We start from the raw sequence: 16,655 nt of genomic DNA on the forward strand, positions 1-16,655 counted from the left end.
TTTATTCATCTGAACCAAGAACATGTTTATGTCTCAAATATATTTTTTTCTCTTGGATTAAACTTTAATGGGACTGGTTAAAAGCGCTTGGAACAGATAGAAAATTTGCAAGACTGTTACACTTTGGATCTGACCTTGAAGAGGATGTTGAAAACATGTCTCCCTCTCTCCTTTCCTCCACTTATTTCCCTTTCCTTTTCCTCCTTTCCCCTCCTCTCCCCTTCTTTCCCCTCCTCTTCCTTCCTCTCTCTTCCCTTTCCCTCCCCTTTAGTCCCTTCCCTTCTCTTTCCCTCTACTTCCCTCCCTTCCCTTCTTCTCCTCTCCCCTTCTTTCCCCTCTCCTCCCTTTCCATACCCTCCCTTCCCTTTCCCTCCTTTCCCCTCCTCTCTCCTTCTCTCCCATCCCCTCCCTCCCCTCTCCTTTCCCTCACCTTCATCCCTTCCCTCCCTTCTTCTCTTCTCCCTCCCCTTTCCTTCCTCTCCTCTTCTTTCCCTCTCCTCCCTTCCCCTCCCTTCTTCTCTTCTCCCTCCCCTTTCCTTCCTCTCCCCTTCTTTCCCTCTCCTCTCCTCCCTTTCTCTCCCCTCCCTTCCCCTCTCCTCCTTTCCCTCTTCCTTCCCTCTCTTTCTCTTCTGCCTCCCCCCTCCCCGTTCCTTCCCACCATCTCTTCTTCCTTTATACTGTCATTATGTGGCAGCTCTGTTGCCATGTTGCATTGAGTCACCACTGGCCAAAAGCAGGGCCAAGTGAACACAGACCAAAGCCTCCGAAGCTGTGAGCCAGATTGCCCTTCCCTTCCCGACTGACTCTTACAAGTTCTGCATCACAGCTGTAGGAAGCCACCACAGCAATGCTGAGTGGGAGCTGCGTCCTGGGAGTGTTGCCTCTGAGGACATTGTGTGTCAACCTAGCAGTAGAGAGCAGGTCATAATGATCACTGAGCATGACAGGAAGGAGAGGCCTGGTGCAGAAAGAGAAGGCAAGAAGACAGAGGGGACAGGATGCAGGAGTCACAAGTCCGGGGCCACTTATTAATATTTCTTTGTAAGTCACATATGCTTTCTTCTTGGGCTAGAGGGGGCGTATGCAAAACTCCCCATTAAAAAACAATAATGTGAGTTAAAGACGTTGAGGAAGGAGATGTCTACTCTGTGTAAAGGATGAAGGTGCCTCCATAAGTTGCAAAATCTTAGATCTGGATGGTTTAGCCAGTTAACTCCTCTGTGGACTTAGTTCAAGTTCTAGAAGGTGTTCAACTGGCAATAGAGAGTGGGAATGTAATAGCTAAGGCAGAAGGAACTAATCTGGAAAAGTAGGTAGTGGAGCCTGTAGAGAGCTAGAAAAGGAGATGAGGTTCTCTCTGTCATTCATGAAGGATGAGGAGGAGGAGAAGAAAGAGGAAGAGGAGGAAGAGGAGGAAGAGGAGGAGGAGGAGGAGAAAGAGGAGGAGGAAGAGCAGGAAGAGGAGGAGGAGGAGGAGGAGGAGGAGGAGGAGGAGGAGGAGGAGGAGGAGGAGAAAAGGAGAAGGAGGCATTTCTGAGCACCAAAATCTTTTCTCCAGCCTAAGCTAGGTACGTGAAATATTTGGGAGACACAGAAAGAGACTGTGGGCTGTAGTGCTGCTCAGAAGCTTGTGTGATGTTGCGGGAACTTGGAAGTCTTAGCAAACTGATGGCAGACTTAGCAATGTTGATAGCACAATTTAAAGGAAAGCTTAGGACTAGTGGTCAAAGGTACTTACTTCTTCCTCATTCATGTCTTTACCATTGATATAACCTTTGAGGTGATGGCTTAAGTAGGACCATTCCGGATATATATATATATACATATGTATATGTATATGTATATGTATATGTATATGTATATGTATATGTATATGTATGTGTATATATATATATATATATATATATATATATATATATAAATAATTTCATTTCTAAGAACTTTTTTTCTTAAGGGACTTATAGTAGGAAAATATACCATTGGGTAACTATGAGGTTTGCCTTTTTCTTGAGTCTGTGGTAGAAAACAAGTCTGTAGAGGCCAAGGTGCTGACTGGTAGAGCCCTACCACCTACACAGGCTGGGCCGCAGCTCTCATCAGCCGATCTTCTCAGGAGTGCCACTTGGTGGCAGCATACTTGAAATGTGAGGAGGAGTTTTTGAGTTGGGGTGATGAATACAGTTCTTGTAATGGTTGAAACAATGAGATAATGGTTATGACAGAGTGCTCAGGTGTCTTGACCATGCAGAGAAGATGGAAAGTACCTTCTGTAGTACTCAAATTGGAGAGAGGACAGGAAGATTTCTTTTGTCACATTCTGTTTAAGTTGTGCCCATTAATTTTGAGGTCTTACATACAATTTAAATGGTTTAGAGCTATAGATCTTAAATTGTCCTTTTGTTCCCCTTTTTGAGGGAAAGTGCAAGAGAGCGAAAAAGACAGAAAGAAACAGCTTGACGTATGATTAACTGCTCTTTCCTGATCCATGATTGGCCTTTTGACTCTTTAATAGTTGTTTTATAGAATTCAAGAAAGGAAGAAAGAAACAAAGACCTTGATTTACCTTAGAAAGGAAAACAAAAGCCATACCAGAGAGGTGTTTTCTGGCTGCTTGTCTGCTCATGCGAATGTCCACATACTGAGTTTAGCTGTGCTGAGGTGAGCCAAGCTGAGTTGAGCACCCTCTGGCTTGTCTGGGGTTTAGTTCATGAAACATTTTGTTGTTTCTGTTTTCTCTGGATGAATAGTGTGATGATAAACTTTGTGATTAATATCAGTTGAACCAGTGTGTGCCCTCAGCCTAGGTGTAGGGGAGAAGTATTCTGTTGGTAGTTTGTTGTAATGGGAACAGTGCTACATTGAATGCCACTAGCTTTGTGGTTTTAGTTGAACAGGTAAATCTCTTAAAAGGGACATGGGGATTATGAACAATGTACAGCACTACATAGCACCAGTAATTCACCTTGTCTGATGTCTCTGGACTTGTTTTGCTAGAAATTTTAAAGGTTTATTTATTTGTTTTATATATGTGAGTACACTGTAACTGTCTTTAGACATGCCAGAAGAGGATTTGATCCCATTACAGATGGTTGTGAGCCACCATGTGGTTGTTGGGAATTGAACTCAGGACCTTTGGAAGAGCAGTCAGTGCTCTTAACTGCTGAGCCATTTCCCCAGGCCTTTTGCTAGACTTTTTGAAGAAGACCCATCATCACTGTCCCTCAACCATTGTGAGGGCTGACATCCCATACTTACTGGATCCTTTTTCTCCAGTGACAAATGGTAGTCCAGGCTGGCCTTGAACTTGATAAGTAAGTAGTCAAGTAGGTGGGACTCAGACACATCTTGTTTCAACCATTTGTATTTTTGGATTACAGGTGTGTATCACCATGCCTGGCTGAGATCATAATTTTTATTTTTGTTAAACAAGAGGAAAAATCACTGGTGAGAAAGGGATCAGCTGAAACCCTCAAATTGTTGGCTATCCATCATTCTGCATGGGCTTCCATGATTATATTTTTTTGGCTACACAGGCTGAAGAAATTATTAAGTTTAGAAAGTGGATTATCTCAAAGGAGTTCCAGATGCTGCAGGTGTGCAGTGGAGCCGGAGACATCACCTTCGTGTGGTGATACATGAGGCTCTGCATATTGGGGAATGAACTCTTTTTTATTTTATTTTATATCTGAGGTCCCATCTGGTCTTAGGCATGTCTGAGATATTCTGTACTCCTGGTGGTCACCCTTGGTGGGGGCCTTTCTACCAGTTAGGGTCTTGCCCAAATCAGAGGAGGCTCAGATGAAGCTTCTGCCTCAGGCTAAGGAGAGGCCTGGCAGGTGTGGTAACCAGCCTCCTCCTTTACTTCACTAACAAGAGTCTTGTTAGTGGCTTAGTCACCCAAGAGCACTTGCTCCACCCCACTTGGAAATATAGGCAGGGAAAGAACATGAACTTAGATGTAGGTTAACTCCCTCTGGATTAATTTCACCACGGCTCTGCAATTCTACAGGACAGCTTTCACTAACCAAGTCTGCTAAACAAGAAACAGGCATACTGAGCAAAGGATTAGTTCCCACCTGCCTCAGCTTAGAGCCTTTTAGGAAACCAGCCCTTGAGAAGCTATGTGCTAGGAATGGTGACAAATTGAAGTTTGGTTATCTCTAATCTGCTCATAACATACTTGCTTCTTTATAGCATTGTTCATCTATCCATTTATACATTCATTCATCTACCCACTCACCCACCTATGCATGCATCTATCCTCCCACCCACCTACCCATCCATCCATCTACTTACCCATCTATCCATCCATCCATATGCCACGCACCCACCCATCCATCTATCCATCCATCCATCCTTTCATCCACCCACCCATTCATCCATTCATCATCCATCCATCCACCCACTCACTCATCTATCCATCCATTCATCCATCCATCTGCCTACCCACCCACCCAGCTATCCATCCATCCATCCATCCATCCATCTATCCATTTGTCCATCTAACAATTATAGCTAGGCATCCACTCTATGCCAGCGTTGCTTCTATTGCTGGACAGAGAGTTGGATAAGATAGGTTTCTGTTGTTTAAGAAGATAGACAGTACATCGGGAAGCAAACACACAGGCAAATGCAGATGAGTGAGCCACTTGGAGCCACAGGAGAGGGGGCACAGGCTGGGGCAAGTGGTTTGGATTGAGCAGTTAGAGCAGGATACAGAAGAGTTGAATAAAAAGGATCCAGCATGGGCTGGCAATGGGAGTTCATAGATGGGAGTGAGTGTGGTCTGTTCAAGAGCAAAAGATGGTCAAGGGTTATGAAATAGAGGGGGAAGTAGGTTAGGAGAGACAAGGGTGGGCCACGGGGAAGAGTCTGGTGACTCTTAAGTGTGCAGCAGAGCAATGGAGAGTTAAGGGCTGGAGAGTTTAGTCTTTCCTAAAAACAATTTAGACAAAAATGGATCATCAAATGAGAGTGCGCTCACAGAATGGAATATGTTGCAGTATAGAAAGACGTGCTCTAAGTCTGTAATTCTATATAGATAAACCTCAAGAAAACAATACATCAGGGATTTCCATGGGAGCAAACCCAGTACAATATAAATATTTAGAATTATAACTCAGGGGTGGGGTGGAGGCATTATTTGGTTGGCCTACACAATAGGGCCAGGTTAACACATCGATGGCAGCCTGTAAGTTGCAAAGATAGAGACTGTGGTAGCTACTTAATTCAGAAAGCATCCCCTGGAAAAGTGATATTGAGTCCACTTGAGTTCCAGTTCAGAGCTTCTCTCTCTCTCTCTCTCTCTCTCTCTCTCTCTCTCTCTCTCTCTCTCTTGCTCTCTCTCTCCCTCTCTCTCCCTCTCTCCCTCTCTCCCTCTCTCAAACATTCTTTTTTTAGGTAGATTTTTTTCTCACATAGTGTATCCTGATTACAGTTTCCCCTCCTCTATTCTTCTCAGTTCCTCCCCACCTTCCCTTTCCCTTTTATCCAGATTCTTCCCCTTTCTATCTCTAATTAGAAAACAAACAGGCTTCTAAGAGACAATAATAAACTACAATAAATAAAATAAGTTAAAACAAAACTAACACATTGGAGTTGGATAAAAGAGAAAGAAAGGAGCCCAAGAGAAGGCACAAGAATCAGAGACGTTCTCATTTGCAAACTCGGGGATCCCATAAAAACACCAAGCTGGAAGCCGTAATTTACACACAAAGGACTTAGTGCAAACCCAACTAGCACAGATCTTATTAGCGTCTGATTAGCACTGATTTCATTAAATGTCCTGAGTTGGAGCAGGCAGGTCTACTGGGGAAGCCAGAATTGACCTCAGCAGACAACATCTATGCACACTTATAGAGCAGGAAGGGGCTCATTCACTTACAATGTTTCGTCTTTGTACTGGCTGGTTTTGTGTGTCAACTTGACACAAGCTGGAGTTATCACAGAGAAAGGAGCTTCAGTTGAAGAAATGCCTCCATGAGATCCAGCTGTAAGGCATTTTCTCAGTTAGTGATCAGGGGGGAGGGCCCCTTGTGGGTGGTGCCATCCCTGGGCTGATAGTCTCGGGTTCTATAAAAAAGCAAGCTGAGCAAGGCCAGGGGAAGTAAGTAACATCCCTTCATGGCCTCTGCATTAGCTCCTGCTTCCTGACCTGCTTGACCAGTCCTGACTTCCTTTGGTGATGAACAGCAATGTGGAAGTATAAGCTGAATAAACCCTTTCCTCCCCAATTTGCATCTTAGTCATAATGTTTTGTGCAGGAATAGAAACTCTGACTAAGATAGCCACCAACTTCCTTATGGCCCCACCTATTGCAAGGTACTGCCCACCTTCATGTAAGCCACCACCCCCCACCCTGTCACTGCCCCACATGTCAATCATCTTTGGAAACACCCTACAGACATATGAGGCATGTCTTATCATTCTTAGACATCTCTTTATCTAGTTAGCTGGCAGCCAAGACCAATCTCCTTACTGAATATGCACTGGAAGATTTAAGTTACAAAAGAACACATTCCTTCAGAGTTCAAAACGGATGGAACTAAAGTGTATACTTGGGGAAATAATTTGGGTTACTCACAACTAAAACAAATCTGTCCAGAGCATAGCCATGTATGTAAATGCATAAAACAAAGGGCAGACTGGCAACCCAGAACACAGCCATGAGCACCCACAGGAAGAGATGGGAAGAGAAGGAAAGGGAGAGGCTAAGAGGCCTTTGAGCTCATTAGAACGCTTACATTTTCTTTGTGAATGCCTGTGGTAGTTTTCTGTGATGGCCCAAATAAATATCCCCATTTCAATGGCTTGAAACAGAAGCTGTTCTCTACTGGTTTGGAATCCGGAAGCAGATATATGTTTCCTGGAGCATATATGAAGATGCTGGTGGGATAACATCCTTGTCTCCTTCAGTTGCTACCATTTCTTGGCTGTGCTGGTCTGTCTCTGTCTCTGTCTCTGTCTCTGTCTCTGTCTCTGTCTCTGTCTCTGTCTCTCTCTCTCTCTCTCTCCTCTCCCTTCCTCTCTCTACTTCCCTTTCCCCACCCCCGAACTCACATTGCTTTGTATGGTGTGACATCACTTTGCCTTTCTCACAAGGACACTGTCAAGTCATTTGAGGCCTACCCAAATAATCTAGGATCTTCTCCCCAGTACAATAATGCCCTTTATTCTACTGGCAAACTAAAACCTCATTTTATTGGCTACATTTATTGGCTCAGGGTTAGTATATAGGGAGGGGATGGATTTCAGCCTGCACAGTGTATTCTTATATATAGGTTCATGTGTAATTAAAGAGAAAAATAATTCTTTGAAGGCTATTTGAGGCCAGTACCCATCTAGCTCCTGGTGGAAGACTGGATTGACCAGATGCCAGGTAAGGTCACAACAGGGTGGCAGTGCACATGGCCCCTGAGACATCACCCTTGCCTCTACCTGTCCTTCCTTTTCATCTGGCTGCTGGGACCCATGCAAGGTGCCACATGCTAAGATTGCAACATGGGAGGCTTGGAGGGAAAATAGGAACTATGCCATTTTTTCACTAAATACATTTTCAGCTTTTTGAAAACTGATAGGTTCAAGACTGAGAAGAGGGTTCTGGTGGTTTGAATGAGAAATGTCCTCCATAGTGTTAGACACGTGGATGCTCAGCCTCACTGATGGTGCTGTGTGGGGAAGCTTAGTTACTTTCTCTGCTTCCTGCTTGTTGCCACCTCACCTGCTGCCCGCTGCCTCAGTTCCCTGCCACTGTGGATCCATATTCTCAAATAAATTCTACCTTCTTTAAGTTGTTTTTGGTCATGGTGGTTTATGAAGAAGAGTAGTTATCGCCACTCCCATGGTGTGTGTGTGTGTGTGTGTGTGTGTGTGTGTACACTCATGCATGTGGAGCTCAGAGGACTTGTGGGAGTCAGGTTTTTTCTTTCACCATAAGTGGGTTTAGGTTTTTTGCTTTGATGGCAAAAACCTTTACCCACAGAGCCACAGAGCCACAGAACCATTGCGCCTGGAATTTTTATATATCACATATATGAGCATTTGCCTTCATGTATGTCCATGTACCATGAAAAGAGGCCATTGGATCCCCCGGGGTTGGAGTTGCAGACAGTTTGTGAGCCACCGTGTAGGTTCTGGAAACTGGAGCCTGTTCCTCTGGAAGAACAGGTACTGCTTTTAACTGCTAAGCCATCTCCAGCCCCCACCTCTCTCTCTCTCTCTCTCTCTCTCTCTCTCTCTCTCTCTCTCTCTCTCTCTCTCTCTCCCTCTCTGTTTCTCTCCCCTCTGTAGTGTGTGTGTGTGTGTGGTATTTTTCTTATTTTGTTTAAAGTTTTGTCACTTGACTGACTTTTTCTTTTTTGAGTTAACAAAATCTCAGAAAGAGGTTTGTTAAAATCATAAAGAAAATAAAGTGTCAGACTCATGTCAGGTGTCAAGCAGGTGACACAGGAAGAGTTACAACTGATGACTTGAGTGACAAGTGGAAGTGAGCCAGGATGGGGTCTGCGAGTGGGATGGCAGCAGACACTCTAGCTCCTTGTTGCTGCCACTTCCTTTTCTCTTGGCAATGGGAGTGCGGGGGATGGGCTCTTCTGTTACAGCTTCTACCTGTGTAAAATCATAGAACAACACAAGATTCTATACTTCTGTTTGAATGAGAACTGGCCCTGAAGGTTCCTGTGATTAACACTTGATCCCCAGCTGATGGTGCTGTCTTGGGAGAATATGGAACCTTTCCTGGCTTTTCCTGTCCTGTCTGCTTCCTGATCTGTCTTGAGAACTGAAGAGCTTTGACTGCATGCTCCTGACGCCAGAATCTGGCCCTTCCCTGGCCAAGGGGACTGTTGATCCTCCAAAACTGTGAGCACATACAGTCCTGCCACGAGTTTCTTCTTTCAGGCCTCTGTCACAGACTGAGAAAAGGAACCGACACATTTTCACTTTCCTCAGTTCAGTGACTGGCTTTATGGGAAGCAAGCTGCTTATTATTTAGAGTCGGATGCAGGTGGTCAGGGAAACCATAGGTCGTGTGGCTTTGGGCTTGTTTCATGCTCTCTGCCAGCCTGTGCTTCCTCTTGGGGCTGTTTGGGAAGCTCTGATTTTAGTGCCATTACCGGCCAACCTTATCATGTCCTTGATGAGTCTCCCTATAGTTTCCCTTTATTTTGTTAAAACACTCAGAACAACCAATCCCCAAATAATTAATGTTATTCTATTCCTCTTTTGGGGCTGCTGCTAATCCCTTCAAAGAGATTGCTTGTAATGTCTTTTTTTCTGAGACATTCAACAGGTTCTGTTCCACAGATTTCCGGAGTTCTGTGTTCATTTTTCTTTCCACCAGTTTTTTTTTTTTTTTTTTTTTCCCCAGGCTCTTTTTTTTTTCCTTGAGGCAAAAATAGGAATATTTACTGAGAGGGTGAGTAGAAGGGTGAGTAGGGAATGGTGTATGATCACCTTTCCCTAGAATTTCTCACTGTGCTTTCTTGGTTTAGAAGCTGAATAATGCTCTCATGACTATATTGGCACATAGAATCATCTTAAAAGGTTTTTGTTAAATTGTGTGTGCATGTGTGTGGGAGTATGGTGTCGACGTGCATAACTTGGCCAAGCTGACTTGCTAATGACTTTCAGGGATCCACCTGTCTCCACCCGACTCCTGGCTACTTTCCAGTTGGCTTTGGGGTAACTGAACCCAAGCCCTGAAGCATACTACATAGGCATCCCTCAAGTTTAGCCATCTCCTCCAGCCTCAAGTTTTTCTATTTAAAGAAGCACTCCAACAACAATCGCTACACACCTACTGCTATTTCATGCTTTATTAGGCATAGCCTTCCCTGTTTTATATCTTATTTATAAAAATGGAATGGTTGAAATAAATGATAAAGAGATGTTTATGGCTAGGAAGTGTCACAGGAAAAGCTTAAACCATTTTCAGCTATTTCTGCGTTGTTTTTATTTTCCTACTGTGCAAATGAGATGAGACAACTCCCTCCCACTACACATACACACACCAACACCCTCACCATCAACACTACCATCACCATCACCAACAACACATAATTCTAATGCGTTGCAATGCTAATTCTGGCCCTCAAGATCTGGTTGCTTCAGGGATGAGAGAATCCTCACATACATCAAGTGATGCTATGTGACCTTGTTTCTTAATTTAAAGCTATTGGTTGAATAAAGATGTTGACAGCCTATGGCTGGACAGAAGAGAGGTAGGTGGAGCTTTCAGTTCTGGGCTTGGGGTCTGAGGCAGGACCATAGTAGAGAAGAGAAATAAGTGGAGAGAGGAGAAGATGCCATGGGGTAAAGGATTGTGAGAGAACTGGCCATGAGGGCTGGCCAGTCGGAGTAAGAGTGGCCCAGGAGGAACATGGCAAGTCATATCTCAGGGTTATTGTCAGGAGAGGAAACATAATAGCATAGAAGGTAGATATCTGCCCAGCTCTAGTGCTTTAAAGGCTTATTATAAATATAAAAGTTTTGTGTTTTTTATCTGGGAACTGAATGATCAAAGGCAGGGTAGAAACCCCTGATTGAGGTTAAATATTTCTACAACATAACTTTATGAGTTGATGTCTTTCATTCCTAGATATTGATATGCAAGTAACTGGGTCACCCCTTAGTGAGTTCTGTCCTGTTTATCCAGTGGCTTTTTTTCTTTCAGCCAACCCTAGCTTCAGCCTTAGAAAGACACTCTCACCTCTCATGACAGATCTGATGGATTCTACTACTCCACGTCCTTCAGGTCACAATGTAACTTTGTTGTAGGGAACAGAAGCCATCAGTTTTCCTCCTGGGTCTACCCTTACAGTCATTGCACCAATAGCACTGTGCTAGCTGGGAACTTGTAGGCAGACAAATTTTCAGGCCATCCCAGATCCCCTGAATCGGAGACTCCAGGCTTAGTGTCTGGCAATGTGTGCTGATGAGTCCTGCAGTGGATTCTGGTGCCTGCAGAGGTGTGGGAGGGCTAATTCTTGCAAAACATAAGAAGATTTTGCTTTCCGTTTTGTCTTCTTCCACCTCCTACTCAAGTCAGGCAAGTAGAGTCTAGTGCCACACAGCATTGTGTTCAGACAGATCACCCAAGTCTGTTGGAAATAGCCTACTGGGGTCTGGCCTCTCAACAGAAACATCTGGAGCTTCTGCTTTTGTGTTTCCTAATCAGGATAATGGATACTAGAGGAGAAAGTAACTCTCCCCTCCCTGCCTGAAACCACATGACGATCTCAGCAGATCTAGGGTAAGATCAAAGAGCATGAGCCATTTTATCAGAGCTTGGGTGAAATTACTTAGGAATGGTAGTTGTGGCTCTGCTTCCCAGACTTCATCTTTTAGTGTGGAGTTTGGGTGGAAACTCTCATCATAGAAGTGTATAATATTACAGACTGGGTATAAATTTTTTTTAATGACTAGCAAATTATTAAGATGATTTGACATGGGTAGAAACCAAACACAGTCCTATGTTTTTATGAAAGGAACAACAGTCTAAATTGTTACCAGCCACACTACTGTTCTTATGTCTCCACTCTTCAAAACGTCAGTTGAATAGACATGCATAAGAAGAAGATGCATCAGTGTAGTGATGAATGGCTGAGCCGTGTGGGAGAGGCTTGCAGCTTCTGTAAGTTCAGCTGGCAGATCTTGCTTGTGAGCCTCAGGTGATTGATTACACTGGTCCCTCTGCATGGTTCTCAGGTCTTCTCACAAGACTAGGGCTGTAGGACCAGGGACCAGAGGGAGAAGAAAAAAACCCAAAAGCAATGAAGACAAACAGCTTTCTAAAACACCCTGAAGAGGCCCTATTATAATTTCCACTGTAAATCAAATAATTACTAGCTGCACATATTTTCCAGTTTGTTATAAGTTCACTAACGTTTACCCTAAGGAGTCATAAATCCAGTTGTGGAAATCAAAATCACAGACTGCTTGTGTAGATTTATGTTTCAAAGTGGCACTGTGTTTTTCCACTGTTGCTGTTGCTGATGTTCAAGGCAAGGCAAATACTGAGCAGATTAGAGTTTAAGACCCAGAACTTTGAATTCTTGCCTTATCAAGTCTGTTTTCAAAAGTAGCTTAATGTCCAAAGAACCTGTCCTTGGCATCAGTTAGGTCTTCTAGAAACAGCATCTTAATCTATTGGTCTCAAACCCAAACATAGAGGCACCACACTTCTCTTGGAATGAACAAGCCCTTAAAGGTAAGGGCCAGCACCCTTAGTTAACTTAGGTGATGCATTTGAGGGTTTATTGAGCACTTTACAAAGCTGGAACAAATTAATATTAGATGAGATGCATCTCATTATTCCATGAGCCAAGGACAAGAAGGTGAGAGCTTACTATGAAGTGCTATAGAGCATCCTGAAGTGATATCTGGTGCCATTCATATGAACTCCAATCCTCCTGTGCTGGAGCTGTCCATATGCTCATGGTAGCGCATGCTCTACACGGAAACTGGATTTTTGCTAACTTTGTTCTTCAGTTTTTCAGTGTTGTGCAAACTGCTAGTTGTTTTTTCTAGGGGAGTCTCTAATATCTCTCTTGGCCCTGTAGCCAGCCACACTGCCTCTGAGAGGGAAGAGAGGCCACCAGTCTCCCTTGCCTTTCTTATGAGCCTTTGCAGTTGCCCCAAGAAACAGGTGAAATCCAGACTTCTTTTCTTGGCATTTCTGGGCTACAATTATTAATCTGCAAAACGGACTTAATGTGATTATTTCATAGAGCTCTCGTGAGTTTACCCCATGTTGCATATGAGGATGTGGCCTGGCCTGGGAGGCGTCCTGGGGACAGTAGTTATTACTGAGAGACAGCAGGATAGTATGAAGCTAAGCTCAGAATCCCAGTCCCCAGTCTAAGCCAGGCTCCATTAGCCAGTTGAACTATGTAAACAGAGGGATTAATTGAGATGATATTGGGTGAAGATGCCTCAGTGCAGAGCTACTGTTGTGGAATGAGAAGGAGAGGCAAGCCCTTCTGTGGGATGAGTCACCAAAAGCTCTCTAAGAGTCTCTGGCTCATTTGCTGAGCTGTGCTAAATGAAGCAGATACCCTGGTTAACTCCCAGGCTACTCCTGTTCTGGGAGAGCAGACTACCTAGCATGTGTGTAGGAGTCCTATAACTGACTCTGACTGTCTGAATGTTGGGGAACGGGCCTGCCTGTGTTTGCATTCCTGGGGTCACCTGCAGCTTCTTAGGGTAACTGCCAACTCCATTTTCTTCCCATGTATATATAGCTCTTGATGCCCAAACCAAAGCTTACCTGCATTATTGTTGACTCCTGTCCCTACTTGTGCAGGCTCAAATTCACGTAGAGTATTTTTGTGATTAAGGGTACCTTTTTCATTATTTCCTAAATGAATGGATTAAGTATATGTAACTATATGTACCCATTTATTAAATATAGACTATGAATGAGTATATGTATTGATGCATTTAAATCAATGACTATTGCACAACAAACAATAAATGAGTAATATCCCACCATTCGTTAATACATTTATTGAGTATGAATAAAATACCCACATCTTTCCCTATGGACAACACTGAGCAAACTCTACTTGGAAAACCAGAACAAACGATATGGGTCACTATCTCCTTTCCTAACATTGCACTTGCCTACCTCATCTCTTGCGTCTCTCTGGGGCCTAGAGCACATCTGTATTGCTTCCCTTTGTATCCCCAGTCACTAGCACAGGGCCTGGAGCAAATTAAGTAGATAAGAAAATATATATTGAGGAAAATTAATCAATGATCGTTAAAGCCTTTTAGTAATTGCCTCGGTTTAGAAATCAAGTCAAAGTTCGGTTTGAGTAGTCCTATTTCTTTGCTTTTCTGTCTCAAGCACACCTAGTCACTGTGCATCTGGTGAATATTATCTTCTCTCTGTGCTGCAGTCAATGCATGGTGCATCCCTGGAATACTCAGGGAGATGATCATCAATCCAGACCCCTTTCAGGCATTGAAGCTAAGCCATAGGGACCCAGATGAGGCTTTGTATGATAGATTAAACCTGTCTAACCAGGGCTGAAGGAATGCCAACTAGTAATTTTCATGGATGGTCCAGTTGCTCACTCAAGAGAGAACTGCCTCCAATTCTGAGGCATGAGCTTCGCTGTCCAACTCTTTCTGCATCTTGCTTCAGTCCTCTATCCCAACAGGCTGGCCCTCAGATACTTCATAGCCCCATTCTTGCACTGGGCACTTAGAAGATCCTTTGACTAGAAGGCATTGACTCTTCACTTGGGTCCACAAGGTAGCCAATAGCTGGATGAAAGGCTGGCTTCTGCCTTCATTTGAGTCTACATATTGGCTGAAGGCACAGAGATGGTCTTGCCTTTACTCTTTACTCTAAAGTCACCTTGGATGGCAGGAGAAAAAACTCAATGACAGGATGAGATACAGTGATTATCCACGAGAGTGAAGTAGGGCCACACTTACAACTCATTGACCACCTTGCAGGACCATAGCTGAGACAATGGTGGGTCAGTGATAATCAGGATTAGACTTCAACCAGAACTGCTTAATTATGCATGCTGCTTGCCCTCTATTTAAACCCAGATCTCATGGTAGCCTTAAGATGGACTTGGAGGTCTGGATCGTCCCACTGTAGCCACTTTGAATAAATCTCCTTTTTCTGCTTTTCAGCATTATTTTTATGTTTAAATGTCTTATTAGGGTAAGGGGCCATGGCCAATTTATTGAGGCTTTTGGAGACTGAGGCTTTTGGAGACTGGGGCTTTATGCTAAATGCTCTAGCAACAGTCTTGGAAGAACTGATAGGCTCCTGTTCTGTCTGCATTGCTGGGAAGTAGCAGGGCACAGTGGGAAGGGTATTTCTGAATGGTTTGACAGAATAAAGAACAGACAACAGCAGCCTGTTCATCTCTAGCTAGTCATGGATTATAAAGGGTGAGCTCCACCTTCGGCTTGTATGTTGAATTTCCTGCTGACAGGTCTTATCTATGTTCAGCTAAGTGTTCTGCAAAGGTCCATAGGTTAATCACTTTTTCTCCAGCCTGGAGTGCTATCGGGAGGTAATCTGGGTTTAGGAGTTGGTGGAGTCTATAGGCATGTGGGTAGAGCATTGGGGCTCTGGCTTGAAGGGGATATTAATTCCTTGGTTCCCCTCTCTTTTTGCTCTCTGGATGCTGTGAGGTGAGATGTTTCCTCTTGCCACAGACTGTAAAACAATGAAGCAAAGGAAGCAGGGAGAAGGGCAAGTCAGAGTAGATCTTTCTTCTAATAGTTGATTTAGCCCAGTTATTTGCTACAGCAACTGAAATCTGAATAATAATTTCAGCATGAATAACTGTACACTCTTGTATAACTTCTCCAGAGCAGAGATTATAGGACTTGAATCTGCCCAGAATTCTTCCTCAAGTATAGCCTTCAACAGTGAGAATGGTTTAAGTAAGCAAGGAAGGGGTTAGCCTCACTTTATAATTGGGGATTCATGCTGCAGTGGGGGTGACTTTCCACACTTTACCGGAGCAGACCACAGTGTTGAACCTCATCATCATGAGACTGTCATTCTTGAGCATTATTATTTCAAAGACCGTGTCATTCAAATGAGTCCGTTGGCAGTCTCAAGGAATTTGAATCCAGACTCTTTTTGGGCATCCCATGCAATTTTTAAGGTAAAAACAATTATACTTGGTGAGATTTATGTTTTCCCTGAAGAAAATGGAAAAGAAGAGTGATTTGAATTCAGTTTTGATCTCCAGGTCTAAGTTCGTAAAAACATTAACACTGTGCCTCACTTTCCATGCAGTTGGCCAGTGGAATGCTACTGCTCTGAAAATGAAAAGTGTAGCTCAAGGCAGTTGTCTTCATAGATACTCATGGCTGCTGGTCTTTTTTTCCTGAAAAAATATCCAAAGCTTCATAGGAAACCATGAAAACAATCAAACTAAACTAAACCAAACCAAACTAAATCAACCAACCATCCCACCAACCAACCAACTCATCCACCCACCCATCAACCAACCAACCCACCTGCCCCCCTAACCCACCCACCCACCCACCCAACCCATTCACTCACGGAACCAACCAAACAACCAATCTACCCACCCACCAACCAACCAACCAACCAACCAACCAAACAAACAAACCAACCAACCCAGTAAACAAACAAACAACCCACAAGCCAATCTACCCACCCACCAACCAATCAACCAACTCACCCACCCACCAACCCACCAATCGACCAAACAAACAAACAAACCAGCAAATTAACCAAACAAATAAACCCAGCAAAGAGCCAAAGCAATTCTAAGGAGTGAGAATAGACTTGGAGGCATTACAGTAGCCAAGCTCAAATTATACTACAGAGCTATAGTGATAGAGACAGTTTGACACTGGCATAAAAATAGCAGGTAGACCGGGGAATAGAATCGAATACTTGGAAATAAACCAGTAAAGCTATACCCACTTAATTTTTGACAAAGATGCAAAATTATGTACTGAAAAAAGCTAGCCTGTTCAAAAAAATGGTGCTGTAAGAACTGGAGAGCTACCTTCAGAAAACTGGAATGAGATTCATATCTTTCACCTTCTACAAAAATCAATTAAAAATTGATCAGAGATCTCAATTTAAAACCCCAAATGCTGAAACGTCTAGACAAAAACATAGGGAATAGTCTTCAAAC

The sequence above is a fragment of the Arvicanthis niloticus genome, chromosome 7 (assembly GCF_011762505.2).
Source record: "Arvicanthis niloticus isolate mArvNil1 chromosome 7, mArvNil1.pat.X, whole genome shotgun sequence".
Lineage (NCBI taxonomy): Eukaryota > Metazoa > Chordata > Mammalia > Rodentia > Muridae > Arvicanthis > Arvicanthis niloticus.